Source organism: Dreissena polymorpha, chromosome 5, assembly GCF_020536995.1.
Source record: "Dreissena polymorpha isolate Duluth1 chromosome 5, UMN_Dpol_1.0, whole genome shotgun sequence".
NCBI lineage: Eukaryota > Metazoa > Mollusca > Bivalvia > Myida > Dreissenidae > Dreissena > Dreissena polymorpha.
In genome coordinates, this window is record NC_068359.1 from 32,053,673 (window position 1) to 32,068,969 (window position 15,297).

The 15,297-nt window shown below is 33.7% G+C and overlaps 1 protein-coding gene across 3 annotated transcripts in view; it reads left to right on the plus strand.

The window, feature by feature from the left end:
• Nucleotides 1-15,297, plus strand: part of LOC127881770 (uncharacterized) — a 136,378-nt gene that overhangs the window by 36,308 nt on the left and 84,773 nt on the right. The window lies entirely within an intron of this gene.

The window sequence follows — 15,297 nt, forward strand, 5'->3', positions numbered from 1 at the left end:
TGCCCATAAGTGGACCAAGGAATGCTTTAGATTAAAGCTATTTTTGACATTTTTGCGGCCCGCGAAGACAGGTCTAGGAGTAATTCTAGATACTGACCTTGTTATGATTCCAATATCAGAGGGTGGGGATTTTTTTCATGGCTCTTTGCCACTTTTTTTCTCTCATTAAACATGATTTTATATATTTATTTGGGAAAATTGGGCTACTAGGCCTATATACTATCCAGGGTACGTTACTTCCATCTGTGATTGTATCAACGACTTATATCAAGATCTTTTTTTAAAGCAACGCTGTTTAATATGAAAAAAAATACATATGTTTGCACCTTTTTAAAAATAATTTAACATGCTTCATTTTTTTCATCAGAAAGTTACTCCAAGTCTGTACTAAATCTCGTCATACAAACGCATCATCGAAGTGACACCAGATTAGCAATAACAGGGAATAAACCTGATAAAATATCACGGTCAAATATATTGTTAAAAAATTTAGAGTAATTAGTTATGGACGAAAACCCGTATGTACGAAAATTTTGAGTAACAAAAAAATATTTTTGCCAAAATACCAAGGGGTCGTCTGCAAATTAAGAGTGTCCGAAAACTGAGAGTATTTACGGTATCTGTATTTATCTGCTTTGTATTTCTGTTCATATTGTTTATGGGTGGCTTTGGATTCAATCAGTCTATACTGGGGGACATATTGCTTTTGCCCTGTCTGTTTGTTGGTTTATTGGTTTGTTGGTTTGTTTGCGTGGAACTTTAACATTGGCCATAACTTTTGCAATATTGAAGATAGCAACTTGATATTTGGAATGCATGTGTATCTCATGGAGCTGCACATTTTGACTGGCGAAAAGTCAAGGTCAAGGTCATCCGTCAAGGTCAAAGGTCAAATATATGGGGGAACATAGTGTTTCACAAACACATCTTGTTTTAAAATGATTTCCCGTAACTTTTTGTGGAAAATTATTGGTCAAAGATCTATAATAAAAAAGCCGGAAATTGCAGCTTTGATACACAACTTTTTCCCAACTACCAAAGAGTCTTAAATTCAACTGGGGATGCAGGTTGGTGTGGAAGGAACTTATTGAATTCCAAATACATGCATCTAAAATTTTCTCTCAGACTTAAAGGGGCCTATTCACGTGTTGGTAAATTGACAATATTAAATAAAATTGTTTCAGATTCGCAAATTTCTTTTGTAGTTTTATTAGTTGATATTTGCGAGGAAACAGTAATACTGAACATTATCATGCTCTAAAATATCCATTATATGCATCTTTTACCGATTTAACAAGATATGTTTGTGAAACACAATGTCCCCCTATATGACGTTTAACCCTGTAGGATGACCTTGACCTTGACCCTTTACCACTCAAAATGTACAGCTCATAGAGATACACATGCATTTCAAATATAAAATTGCTAGCTTCAATATTGCAGAAGTCACATTACATGAGCAATTTTGACCCATATATTTGACCTTGAAGGATGACCTTGACCTTGACCTTTCACCACTAAAAACGTGCAGCTCCATAAGATACACATGCATGCCAAATATCAAGTTGATATCTTCAATATTGCAAAGGTATTCATAAAATTAGCGATTTGGGCCACATATATTTAACCTCTGATCTTGAAGGATGACCTTGACCTTGACCTTTCACCACTCAAATTGTGCAGCTCCATGAGATACACATGCATGCCAAATATCAAGTTGCTATCTTGAATATTGAAATACTGCAAAAGTGTACATTAAATGAGCGATTTTGACCCATATATTTGATCTTTGACCTTGAAGGATGACCTTGACCTTGACCTTTCACCAATCAAAATGTGCAGCTCTATGAGATACATATGCATGCCAAATATCAAGTTCCTATCTTCAATATTGCAAAAGTTATTGCAAATGTTAAAGTTGGCGCAAACCAACCAACCAACCAACAGACCAACCAACAGATCAACAGACAGGGCAAAAACAATATGTCCCCCACTACTATAGTAAAAACCTGAACATTATAAAGCATTGCAACGCGAAACGATAACATAATTCTGTTGTTGTTGTCATATTTTGTGACACAACTACGATAGCTTATATAAAGCAGGGACCAAATTGTATAGGTCCCTGTATTAAGTATAAATTACATCATTCATTGTATGATCACGGATGGCCGAGTGGTCTTAGTGTTAGACTTTCACTCCAGAGGTCAGTGGTTCGAGCCCAGTTGAGTGTTATTTCTTTACTTTCTTTCATTTTAATTTTGTTTGTTACTGAGTCTTTCTAGATCCAATGTTTACATTTATCAATGTAAAGCATTTAATGACAAACTTCAATATCTGCCAAAATCTGTGAAAAGGCCTCTTTAAAGTGTACAGCCTGAAAGTACCTGGTCTAGGAAACATTTGGGAAAGCAAATAGAGCCACATTATGCACTGAAACAGGGCATGTTTGAATAGATGCTGAATGTGTTTGATTCATCTTTCATGTAGGCAATCTGTGATACTTCAATGTCTTTTTTGTTGCATTACCTAGATTTTTTGTATTTGACCAGTTTACATCATTCTAAAATGTTTTAGATCAGTAGCAATTGTAATCTATAAATCATATGGTTATTGAATCTGCATTTATTGAAATATTTCATGTAATATGTGATCATTATTTATTATTCATGAACAATATATTGTTGTCATTTTCCTGATTACACGAGTACTTGTGTGTATTTATATATTTCTTCCTCATGCATGAATAATTATGTCTATAATATTAAAACTGTTTTAACATATGTTTTCATTAAAACTGTTGTTGAAAATAGCATGTTTACATTTGAATCTAGTTTGACCATCAGCACATTAGCTGAACAGAGCTGTATACTGAAGTACACATTATAAGTATAAATATATAATGAATTGTAATGTTTGCATTTAAGGTTGTCGTGGTGTAACGGATAAGGTGTCTGCCTAGCGACCGAGTGGTCACGGGTTCGATCCCTACTGTGGGAGCGTTCTTTAGATATCCCCCAAAGACACAAAGGAGTGGTTCTAGACCCAGGAAACGGACTCGAAAGCATTTAAAAAGCCTGAGGCTTTCGATGCAATCGAGCTAAAACAAATAGGTTGAAACTAAACTAATGTTTGCATATGATGCACTGTGTAATATCTGAAAAAACAAAGTATCATTTATGTTGTACCCTAGCATTTATTTTAAGTAAACCAGTCATACAAGTATAAATATTAAAAGAACCTACAACAACATTTTCTCAACAAGTAAAATAACACTCCTGCCTTAACATAGAAACCAAGATGTACATGAAATATTTGTTAACTGAGGTATTGAGTTGGTATGAATGCGATGCATGATAAATCTATTGATGTGAAAACATCCTTCAATCTGTCGTTTGTTAACGTTAATAATTGTTAAACATGTCTTTATATTTTGTTAGGTTTGATAGTCAAAAATACATTTGAACATCGCTGTGTTTGTTTTGTTTTTATTGTGTTCATTAATCTGTTTGAAAGACAGTGTAGCTGAATCAAAATTAAGTTGGCTAAATATTTACTATTGAAACAAATGTATTAAGAGTTTGGAATAAGACATATAAAACTTGGAATAAACATGATGTTGGTGATTTTCTCAAACAAAACTGTTCATTTCATGTTCTGAGTGTATATTTGTAACAATATGGCTGTATTTTAAATATAATACGGTAAGCACTTTCCCATGACTTTTTAAGGCAGTCATAAGTGTACTGTCTTTTCTTGAATTTTCTATATCATTACAGCAGTTTGCATAGTAGGGATAACTCTTCGTGTAGCCATTAAAGCAGTTAATAGTGCGCTGTCTTTTCCTGAGTTTTCTATACCATTAAAGCGGTTTGCATAGTAAGGACCGCTCTGTCTGTAGTAACTAAGGCAGTCAATATTGCGTTGTCTTTTCCTGAGTTTTCTATACCATTTAAGCAGTTTGCATAGTAAGGATAACTCTCCATGTAGTCATTTAAGCAGTCAATAGTATGTTGATTTTTCCTAAGTTTTCAATACCATTGAAATTGTTTGCATAGATAACACTGTATGTTTAGTCAATAGTGTGTTGTCTTTTCCTGACTTTTCTATACCATTTAAGCAGTTCGCATAGTAAGGATAACTCTTCACGAAGGCATTAAGGCAGTCAATAGTGTGTTGACTTTTCATGAGTTTTCTATACCATTTAAGCAGTTTGCATAGCAAGGATAACTCCTCATGTAGTCATTAAGGCAGTCAATATTTTGTTGTCTTTTCCTGAGTTTTCTATACCATTTAAGCAGTTTGCATAGTAAGGATAACTCTTCATGTAGTCATTAAGGCAGTCAATAGTGTTGTGTCTTTTTCTGACTTCTATACCATTTAAGCAGTTTGCGTGGTAGGGATATCTCTTCTCGTAGTAATTAAGGAATTTAATAGTGTGTGTCCTTTTCTGAGTTTTATTATATCAGTGTGCCTAGAAGGAATAACTCTGCATGTAAACATTAAGGGAGTCATTAGTGATTTACCTTTTTCTGAGTTTTCTATACCATAAAAACAGTTGCATAGTAAGGATAACTCTGCATGTAGTAGCTTATGCAGTCAAAAGTGTTTTGTCTTTTCCTGACTTTTCTATACCATTAAAGCATTTTGCCAAGTAGGGATAACTCTGCATGTAGAAATTAAGGCAGTCAATAGTGGGTTGTATTAACCTGATTTTTTTAAATAATAAAAACAGTTTTCATAGTAGGGATAACTCTTCATGTAGTCATTAAAGCAGTTAAATTGATATTATGGGCATGTAACAGTTTTTATCCAATTACCAGATGAAATTCGATAGTATAACAACGATCGTATAAACTTTACCTTTATATTATCGCTATTTTTATACCATTGTTTTCCGATCTCTATCTTAAGAACACTATATGTTTCAATGTGACGTCATAGCAAATGATGACGTTGAAGTAAACAAACACTTCGGAGTCATCTTGGAAAACCAGCGCTGTTACTTTGAATTTTAAAGTATTTTTACTCTTTTTAAACAATAAACGATCACAAAATAATAGGATAAATAGAATATTATGTGAGTTTTGGATAAAGATCAAGTTTATCATGCTCGCCACGAACCATGTTAGCGCTCGGCAAGCCTCGCGCTACATCGGTTCTAAGCCTCGTGTGTGTTGCAACCGTTGCTTATTTTTGGTATTTTCACTTCATATACACTTTCATCCTATTACCAGATGAAAATCGATAGTATAACAACGATCGTATAAACATAAGGTTTATACTATCGCTATTTTTAGATCAGATTCCGGTTTTCCAAAAATTGGAGAATCTGTTTTTGTCAACTATGGAAAGACAAAAAAATGCCATATTTGACAGTTAATATTAATGGAAAATTTTGAGGAAATAATAGGATAAATAAAATATTATGTGAGTTTTGGATAAAGATCAAGTTTATCATGCTCAGCGCGAAGTATGTTAGCGCTCGGCAAGCCTCGCGCTACATTGGTTCTAAGCCTCGCATGATAAACTTGATCTTTATCAAAAACTCACATACTATTCTCTATATATTTTTATAAACAACTGGAAGCAAGATGAGTTGCAGATAATTGGTCAGTAACCATATTTTAACTAACTCTTTTGACCTGTTAATTCTTTTCAGCTTACTTCAACAGTGAAAAATGCCCATAATATCACTTTAATAGTATGTTGTCTTTTCCTAAGTTTTCTATACCATTTAGGCATTTTGCATGGTAGGGATCACCCTTCATGTAGTAATTAATGATTTCAATAGTGGGTTGTCTTTTGCTGAGTTTTATTATATCAGTGTGCCGAGTAGGAATAACTCTGAATGTAGTCATTAAGGGAGTCATTAGTGAGTTATCTTTTTTTGCGTTTTCTATACAATAAAAGCAATTTGCATAGTAAGGATAACTCTGCATGTAGTCATTAAGGCAGTCAGTAGTGTTTTGTCTATTCCTGAGTTGTCTATACCATTAAAGCAGTTTGATTAGTAAGAATAATCTGCATGTAGTCATTCAATAGTGCGTAGTCTTTTCCTAAAAAAATATCATTAAAGCAGTTTGCATAGTAATTTCCTGAGTTTTATTATATCACTGTGCCAAGTAAGACTATTTCTGCCTGAAGTCATTAATGGAGTCGTCTTTTCCTGAGTTGTCTTTACCATAAAAAGCAGTTTGGATAGTAAGGATAACTCTGCATGGTGTCATTAAGGCAGCCAATAGTCAGTTGTCTTTTCCTGAGTTTTTATACCAGTAAAGCATTGTGCCAAGTAAGGATAATCTGCATGTTGTAATTATGGCAGTCATCAGTGAGTGGTATTTTCCTTTCTTAATCATTAAAGAAGTGTTTCTAGTAGGGATATATGTGCATTTTGTCATTTAGACAGTCAAATGTAGGTTGTCTTTTCCTGAATTTACTTTCATTAGTAAAGCGCTGTGCCTAGTAGGCATAGTTGTGCTTCTTTTCATCTAGAAAGTCGATATTGATTTGTCTTTTCCTGAATTAACTGTCATTATTAAAGCACTGTGTCGTATAGGGATAACTCTGCTTGTAGTTATAAAAGCAGTTAATAGTGAGTTGTCCTGTCCTGAATGTTCTTTATCAACGGTTTATAATCCCCACTTGACAAAACACGGCTGTTAATCACTCGCGCCACCTCTTTTTTGAGATGCATAAATAAATGAGCCAATGCTACTTCCGAGGTGGCGAACAGACCCGGATGTTTTGAAATGAAACGGATAATTTTACATGGTGTTCCGGTTTTATATGTGTTTGTTTTTTTCCACATATTTCGCAATATTTATTTTTAAAAAATCGGCCAATGTAGTGCGAGACAGCGATTTTAAATTCATTCAAAGATGTACAGAAACATGCCATCACAATCCATTTGGAAACGTGAGGACCTTTATAAGTTATGGCATGGTAGAATCGTACAAGCAAAGCGATGTCTTTTGCCTGTGTGACGAGCAAATTCCAAGCCAATTACATCGCTCATTACATTAAACGATTGCTTTGAACATGCACAAGTTAATGCGTGCACGAAAACATCTGCTTCTAGCCGATCTAATAGATAAATTTTCATATTTCAAAAAGAGATGGAGCCATACCAAGGAGGTGGCGCTCAGAATAGGAGATGGCGCCAATGCACATTTATAGCTGTTTTAAAGTGAAATATTTTATATAATGGTTTCTTTTATGTTCATAGGACTTACATTATTTTTTGTAAGTTGACATGTTCAGCACATTTGAGTCGGGTGCATTTTTAATTAGAAAAAAAGTAGTTTTTCTTATAATGTCTTGATGGATTTAAACGTTCGTCTTTGTACGATAAGAACATTAAACATGTATAATGCAAAAAGTTAACGAAAAAGACCGAGCTATCTTCATTTTGTTTTGAGTTGATTGTGGGAAAAACAACATATATGAGCCTAATTAAGATTCGTTGATCTTGGCCTTTTTGTAATTAAGCATTTGGGTTACGGGAAACAAATCATCGTTTCAAAAAGAAGTATCATCTTGTATTTATTTCGTGAATTATCATACTGTATACAAATATTGCTGTCGATGAACTATTTTGATAATGTTGGAAATTAAGTTATTGGTTTTATTGAGAATTACAAATTTTTGGTAAATATGGTACAATATGTTTTGTTCATGTGGGTGACTTCTTTATTGAGTTGATCACTTATATATATATAAAAAAACTACATCTTATTTATTATAGAATGTGTTTATGTTCTGTAAAGTTTTGGGCCTTCGTATGTACGTTGAAATATAACGTAAATATAACAAATTACATTATCTACCAAATGTACGTCATGTGATAATGTCATTGCGATACGACTGTTAATTGATACATCCTGCATTGGCACAACCTCCTATCATTAGCGCCATCTCCTTAGCATTGGCTCCATCTCTTTTAGAAAAATGCAAAACTATCTACTACGTCGGCAAGAAGCCAATATTTGTGTGCATGTAGCATCTAATGTATATTGTAGGCCACTTCCAAGATTAACACAGGTATCAAAAAGTCCAGGAGGACAAGTTGCATATTGGAGCCGACACCTGAAGGATGTTCGTAGCCCAAAACCAAATAAAATAAATATAACTACTACTGCTGCTAACCAAAAGTTCAGCAATGCCACACCGAGCTGCAAAAATTTCAACCACAAACGAGAAAGCAATCAGACGAACGCAGCTGTAGTGTCTCAAAAAAGCGACAAATGCTTGGTAACAAGCGAACAAAGGCAGATATTACCTGCGCAATACGTGGGCAATGACGGAATCGCGTTATCTTCCAGAGAATATGAATGTATTGAACACAGGCTACGCCATGCAGACAGCAGGATCCGGTTCCCATGCACCGAAACGGAAGAAGATGCGCGACTCAATGAACTGCTGAAGCTCCTTCGCGTATCAATCTTTGCAAATACTTCGAGGCCTTCAACGTATCTGGAGCTACACTGTTCGGATATGTTATAAGGCCCTTTTTCGCACGACGCTTCTTGAATTAGAACATGTTGACTTTGATACATCAATACTTAATTTACTTTGTCAATATACAACGTTTAACATGAATTTAAATGTAATAACACATTATTTATTTATAATTCATTTGATGTAATATACTATTAAATAGTGTAAATATTTATAATCTTAAATAAATCATGTACACGCACAATATTATGAATACAATTATTTGGCAGATTAATTTAAATTAAATAAATGTGCCTCGCCCCACTTATAAAATAATATTTTAAAACTCCAAACGCATCAGAAATATGTTAAAAATGTATACAAATGTAGTAACTTATGAAAATAAGTATATGCATTAGAATCCATTTTTTTTTCAGTTTCAACGCTTAAATCCACGGTCATTGAATATTTCGCCATCTTCATCGCAGTTTTATTTATCTTCAGCATACGCAAAGTGACGTTTCGTAATTTGAGGGATGGTGATTGCTCTCTGTCTGAAAAACTATTATGGATTTAAACTAAGAGGATGATTTTTAAAAAAAACTTCGAATAGTAGCAATTAAGGGCGTATGAACGGGATTTCACGCAAACATATACACATGAATCATAACAATGTATATATATAGGATCTGGCACGAGTTGTCATATCATACCATATTTTATTAAACGCGTTCAGGAATTTTGTTAGTAAGCGAGTCTTTGGCGAGCTTACTAACGAATTTCCTGGACTATTTTAATAAAATATAGTATGATATGACAACGAGTGTCAGATCTTTTTTTATATAATGCTTTTAAATGAGAAAATTAAATAAATATTTACGCAAACATAATAATAAATCCAAAATGTTGTTTACATTTCGTGACGTCATTTGACGTGGCAACGTCATTTCAGCAAAATAACATAATGCAATTGGACAATCGAACGAAAACTAAGCCAATGAAAACGCTTTAAAAGTATATTACACATGTGTAAGATAAAAATATTTGTAATGGTTATATTACATGGGATGTGATAAAACCATTTTTCAAACATTTAATGAACATTCAGTTTAGCAGCGCTCTGATGAAACGGTGCTTAACGTGAGTAAAGTGTCGTGTCGGCTTAGCATGTAAGGACTGCTCGTATCTATTCCCTGCTGCCACTACCCCAAATGGTGATGATTGAGTAAATTATTATTATAATACGTGTACAAATATATTATTTAAAATCTTTTTTTATTTTATTTATTCTTTAAGTTTTTGACTGTGGACTGGATATACAATTTCAATTATGTAGAAAGTAATTCTGAGTTGCATACAATAAGAAAATGGATCAAACAATAAATCTTTCAATACCTGAAACGAATTTACTTTTGAAATCAGTTGCTAGCATTAAGTCATATGCGAAGGTTACCATTGCAAAACTCTATGTCTAACAATGAAACAGTTTGTAAAGTGGGGATTATAAATCATTAATGAAGAAAATTCATGAGAGGACAACTCACTTTTGACTTCCTTTATGACTACAAGCAGAGATATCCCTATAAGACACAGTGTTTTTATAAAAGAAGAAACTTCAGGAAAAGACAACTCAATATCGACTGTCTAAATGATAAGAAGCAGAGTTACCCCAGCTAGACACAGTCCTTGAATAATGAAAGTTAATTTAGGAAAAGACAACCCACTATTGCCTGCCTAAATGAGAACATGCAAAGTTATCCCTACTAAGCACACTGCTTTAAAGATAAAAAACATTCAGGAAAAGACAACTCACAAATGACTAGATTAATAACTACCAACAGAGTTATCCCTACTAGGCACAATGGTTTAAGTAACATTCAGGAAAAGGCAACTCCCAATAGACTGCCATCATAACTACAAGCAGAGTCAACCCTACAAGACACTCTGTTTTTGTTATAAAGAACATTTATGAAAAAACAAGTCACTGTTGATACCCTTAATTACTACATGCAAAGTTATCGTTAACTCAAGTTGCAGTAGTAGTTGTGTTGTAGTGGTGGTAGTAGGAGGAGAAGGAGTAGTTGTGATAATAGTAGTAATATCATATTAGTAATAGTAGTTGTAGTTGTAGAATTAAGAGTAGTTACTAGTATAAGTAAGAGTAGTTACTAGTAGTTAGCTATAGTTTTTGACCTATAACTTTTGTTGCATGAAATACGAACGTGTTGAGTTTCTGGGCTAACCGGAATTAAATTTGCATAAATTACATACATGCGTAAAATTATCTTGCCGCATGTTGTACAAAAATGCATTTATTGAAAATAGTTTAATAAATGCACTGGGAAATGCGACTGTAAGTACTGTACCTATTTTTACCACTTAACACGTATTGTTGAGAGAGTATTCGTTCTACATGAATGAAAGTATGTCCTCTTTATATGATCGTCATTTATCATACATTCGTTTTTACCATTAAACGTTCAAAGCCCAGATCCTTATCGTGCGCATCCATTAATCGTTAAAAAAGCGGGGGGGGGGGGGGCGGTATAGAAATGTTTACTTTCTTAATTCACGTTGCGACGCCCAATATAATGCTTACGAAACTCTGCATTCGCGTTAATTTAAATTACCCCTTTAAATAGCAGATACGCTAAACCGTCAAACAAGTTTAAAATAAATATTTGAGCCTCGTTCAGGGAAAAATCGGCTTTATGCATGTCCTGTTCGGACATCTGTAGCGACACTTTCCGCTTTTATAGAATGTTACATTTACATTGCTGTTTTTAAAAAGAAGTATTCACGCGATGATTGTTACCTTTTTTATTGATAATTTCGGAAGAGTATCGAGTTTAATTAACGAGTGATCAGCTATATTAACATTTATTGTTTGATCACGAGAAAATAAAAATAGAAAATCTACCAAGAATAACACATGTTAAAATAATTAAATCCTTTTAACCGCTTGTTTACATTATAAAATGGTAAACATAGAATAGTATCATTTCTTTACATAAGTTATCATTTTTCAAAACAGTTAATTACCAGTTTACTCTTTATTATATTTCCCTTCAAATCACAGGAAAGCATGAAATAAATAATTATGTTTATATACAATGGTATTGAAGACGTGCGTTTTTTTATAAGTTATGTTTTGCACAAATATTGATGTTGGTAACTAAATAATATACATATTGTAATGTGTAAACGCGTTTTTAATTTAATTATCGGAAATTTAATTGTATTTCATTAAACCTCATAAACAATGTGTATTCTCTTTGGTTAACAAGCATTTTTAGTTGTAAAAAGTAGCAGGTTGGTTCACTCAAAGTGAAAGGAAAAGTATAAATATTTTCCGCTTGTGTGCTATAGATTGTTCTTAAAAATGAACATGTTATTTATGTTCTATAGCAATTCATGAACAGTTAATTATCTAAGGTAAAAAAAAACACAACAAACTTCCCTTGAGTACATTGGTAATTTCTTTTAGCAACACAGTGCCATTGAAACAAATCTTACATAATTATAATTTAAGACACAGTTAACCTTATCAAAAATTACACCAATATTCACGAATTGTAAAATTAAAATGTGAAAATAGCAGAAGGCTTTTTGAAATAAAGACAACACCAGGAATAACTTGAAACCTGGTAGTAAATAAGCTGTATATCTGCTTTTTGTCAAGCACTTTTGTTTAAGAAAATGATCATATAACTGGCGATAAAAATAGCATTGGTATATTATACATGTATACAAAGGTATTGTTATCACGTTATATATACTTGTATATTATAAGATCAACTTATACAAATATAAACTGCTACATGGATACGAAAAGGTTTATAACAAAGTACGCTCCAGACAACATACCAGTATATTTCACTTAAGAACATATGAAATTTTAAAAGCTCCGATTTCGCTGGCTTGGACTATTCTGAAATTGTGTCTGTTATTGGCGCTCATTGGGTCATGGTCGACCTGAAATGGCTTTAAGTCACCCGGGGGTGACTAGAAGCCGATTCATGTTACCCTGGGGTGACTTCAAGCCAATTCTAGTCCCCCGTTCGGCTTGAAGTCACTCCAGGGTGACATGAATCGGCTTGAAGTCACCCTAGGGTGACAAGAATCGGCTTCTAGTCACCCCCGGGTGACTTCAAGCCATTTCAGGTCGACAAAGACCCAATGAGCGTTATTGGCAGTTGTATTACAGTTATGGGCAATTAGAAATTATTGTTACATTATTGACTTCGAACATGTGTCTGTTTTTTATATAATCACGTTTGTTTGTTTCTGCGAATATTTTCCTTTTTCGGTCACTGTACTTACTTGTTTTTACGATTGCTTTACTTTTAAATTGCTGAATTATAGTCAATAAAACTTTGTGTTGGATTTAACGTTACGTTATATATCAAAATTACAATGCAACCAATATAGCTTTTTAAGGACGTACGCGGTAAATTAGTTTCAGGCAAATATATTTTACAACGACACCCACACGGAATGGCAACACTTGTTATACGCTTGCTTTCTTTTGGATAGAAACGCTCACATGCTATGATTAATAATATATTAATTTTCCCCATTGGATTTAAACAACATTTTTCAAGCGTTATTTATGACCATTCATATAGCTCAATGAACGTTAATTTAAATCGTTATGCTTGAGCTGCGTATAAAGAAACTACTTGTTTGCAACCACTTTGATTGTCGTAACTGCATGTATCTCTGTGCTAACGATCGCATTTTCTAACACGAATATCGCAGTGCCATCATAAATTCAATGCCAGCCAAATAATTATTTTGTTGTCATTAACTACGGCCCAGGAAGAAATTTAAATCATAAAGAATGCTTCTAAATTTTTAATGCGACAGTCAACAAAACACATTATTTCTAAAGGTGAAACCTCAAACTGAGCTATTTCAATGAAATAAATTTGCGACCAAACGGTCGGAACAATTGACGATATAAGAATAGATCGATGTTACAGAACTTGAAATAGAACGATTACGCCATACGATTAATAAATTATTTACTTATATTCTTTTATTTTGAGTAGCCTTGCAGCAAATAAATAAGTAACAGCAACTTATTGCTTTTATAGAACGACACCACGTGTTTGCTTCCAAACAAGTCATTAATTTACATAACTGATACCAATTGGAACAAGTGATGACACTTTGCATGCTGTTTGCACGCTGTTTGCACGCTGTTTGGAATGGCATATCTGTTTCAATGACATGCTATTGCCGCTGCGTACACATCATTGTGCGGTTTGCCTTTAAAGGACAATCCACACACATAACAACATGTGAATAGTTGGCTTGCCGTAACTAAAATACAATCGCGAGACGCGCGAGAGTCGATGTAGAAAAGGAAGGAATGAAACCACCCTCTGAAGTCGAACATAATATAACTTACAAACGTGCCAATTGGTTGATACCGTAAAGGACTTGCGTATGCAATAGCCTTATCGTGTTCCTTTGAAACAAAAACATCAATTTCGAATGCTTATTTTGAGTGTTCAACGTGCTTGGGCTATTGGGAAGGAATACGCTACCCAGACATTTAACACCAAGAAACACTGCGGATCGTGATACTTTGAGATTTGGTAAAAAAAATACACGTGCATGTTGAAATTGATGCGGCGTTTTAAGCCAATTGATATTGCGGTTCCATTTTATATAAGTTTGTAAAGCATTTTATTGGCTAACAACAAATGTGATATCTTATGCACAGAATAGAATATATAAATGTTGCATGAAGGAATCATCCTACGAACTGACAGATGGACCGGGTTCAAATTTCCTAACAGGGTGGCACGTGTCTTTATGGGACATGCATAATACAGTATAGTCTTTCCAAACCAGATTACTTTCCCTACTTGTTCATGCAATTGATTTCAATGATTAACATTATTCACAAATTACTGTATATGTTCGTTTTAATGTAGGTGCCGTCGCATGTGTTTGCGGCTTGCGTTAAATGGGCCTTTTCACATATTTTAGCATGTATTGAAGTTTGTCATTAAATGCTTTATATTGATAAAAGCTCCAGTAAAAAACAAAAATAAAATTAGAGAAAGAAAAAAGTAACCCTCAAATGGGCTCGAAACAGTGACGCCTGGAGTAAAAATCTATCGCTTAGGAGACTCGGCCATCCGTGCTCATATACTGAGTGATGTATTTTATACTTTATATAAGCAATACTCGTAGTATCCCAAAATATAACGACAACAACAGAAATCTCAAAATTATTCAATCGTTTCGCGTTGGAACGCTTTATAATTTCAGGTTTTTAAATCGTCAAAAGATGCGTATAATGGATACTTTAGAGCATGGTAAATGTTCAGTATTACTATTTCATCACAACTTACATAACTTAAATGAAAATTTGCAAATCTGAAACATTTTTTTTAAGTTGTCAATTTACCAAAACGTGAAAAGCCCCCTTTAATGGTTACTTGTGATTCCATGTGAGTGGGTTGGTTTATCTGTCATTAAATAACGATCGGCTATCATCTGTTGCAAATATTAGTGCCAGCATCCTGGCTTCAGTAGCACGGAACCCATCAGACGAGCCTGATAATTAGTGTTGTCGATAGCACAAATTGGTAAACCCAATATAGAAAGTGTATTTATGTATTACCGAGCCTATTAATTTAGTGTTATCATAGCACAAATTGGTAAACCCAATAAAGAAGTGTATTTATTTATTACCGGGCCTATTAATTTAGTGTTATCATAGCACACATTGGTAAACCAAATATAGAGAGTGTATTCATTTATTACCGAGCATATTAATTTAGTGTTATCATAGCACACATCGATAAAACCAATATAGAAAGTGTATTTATTCATAAA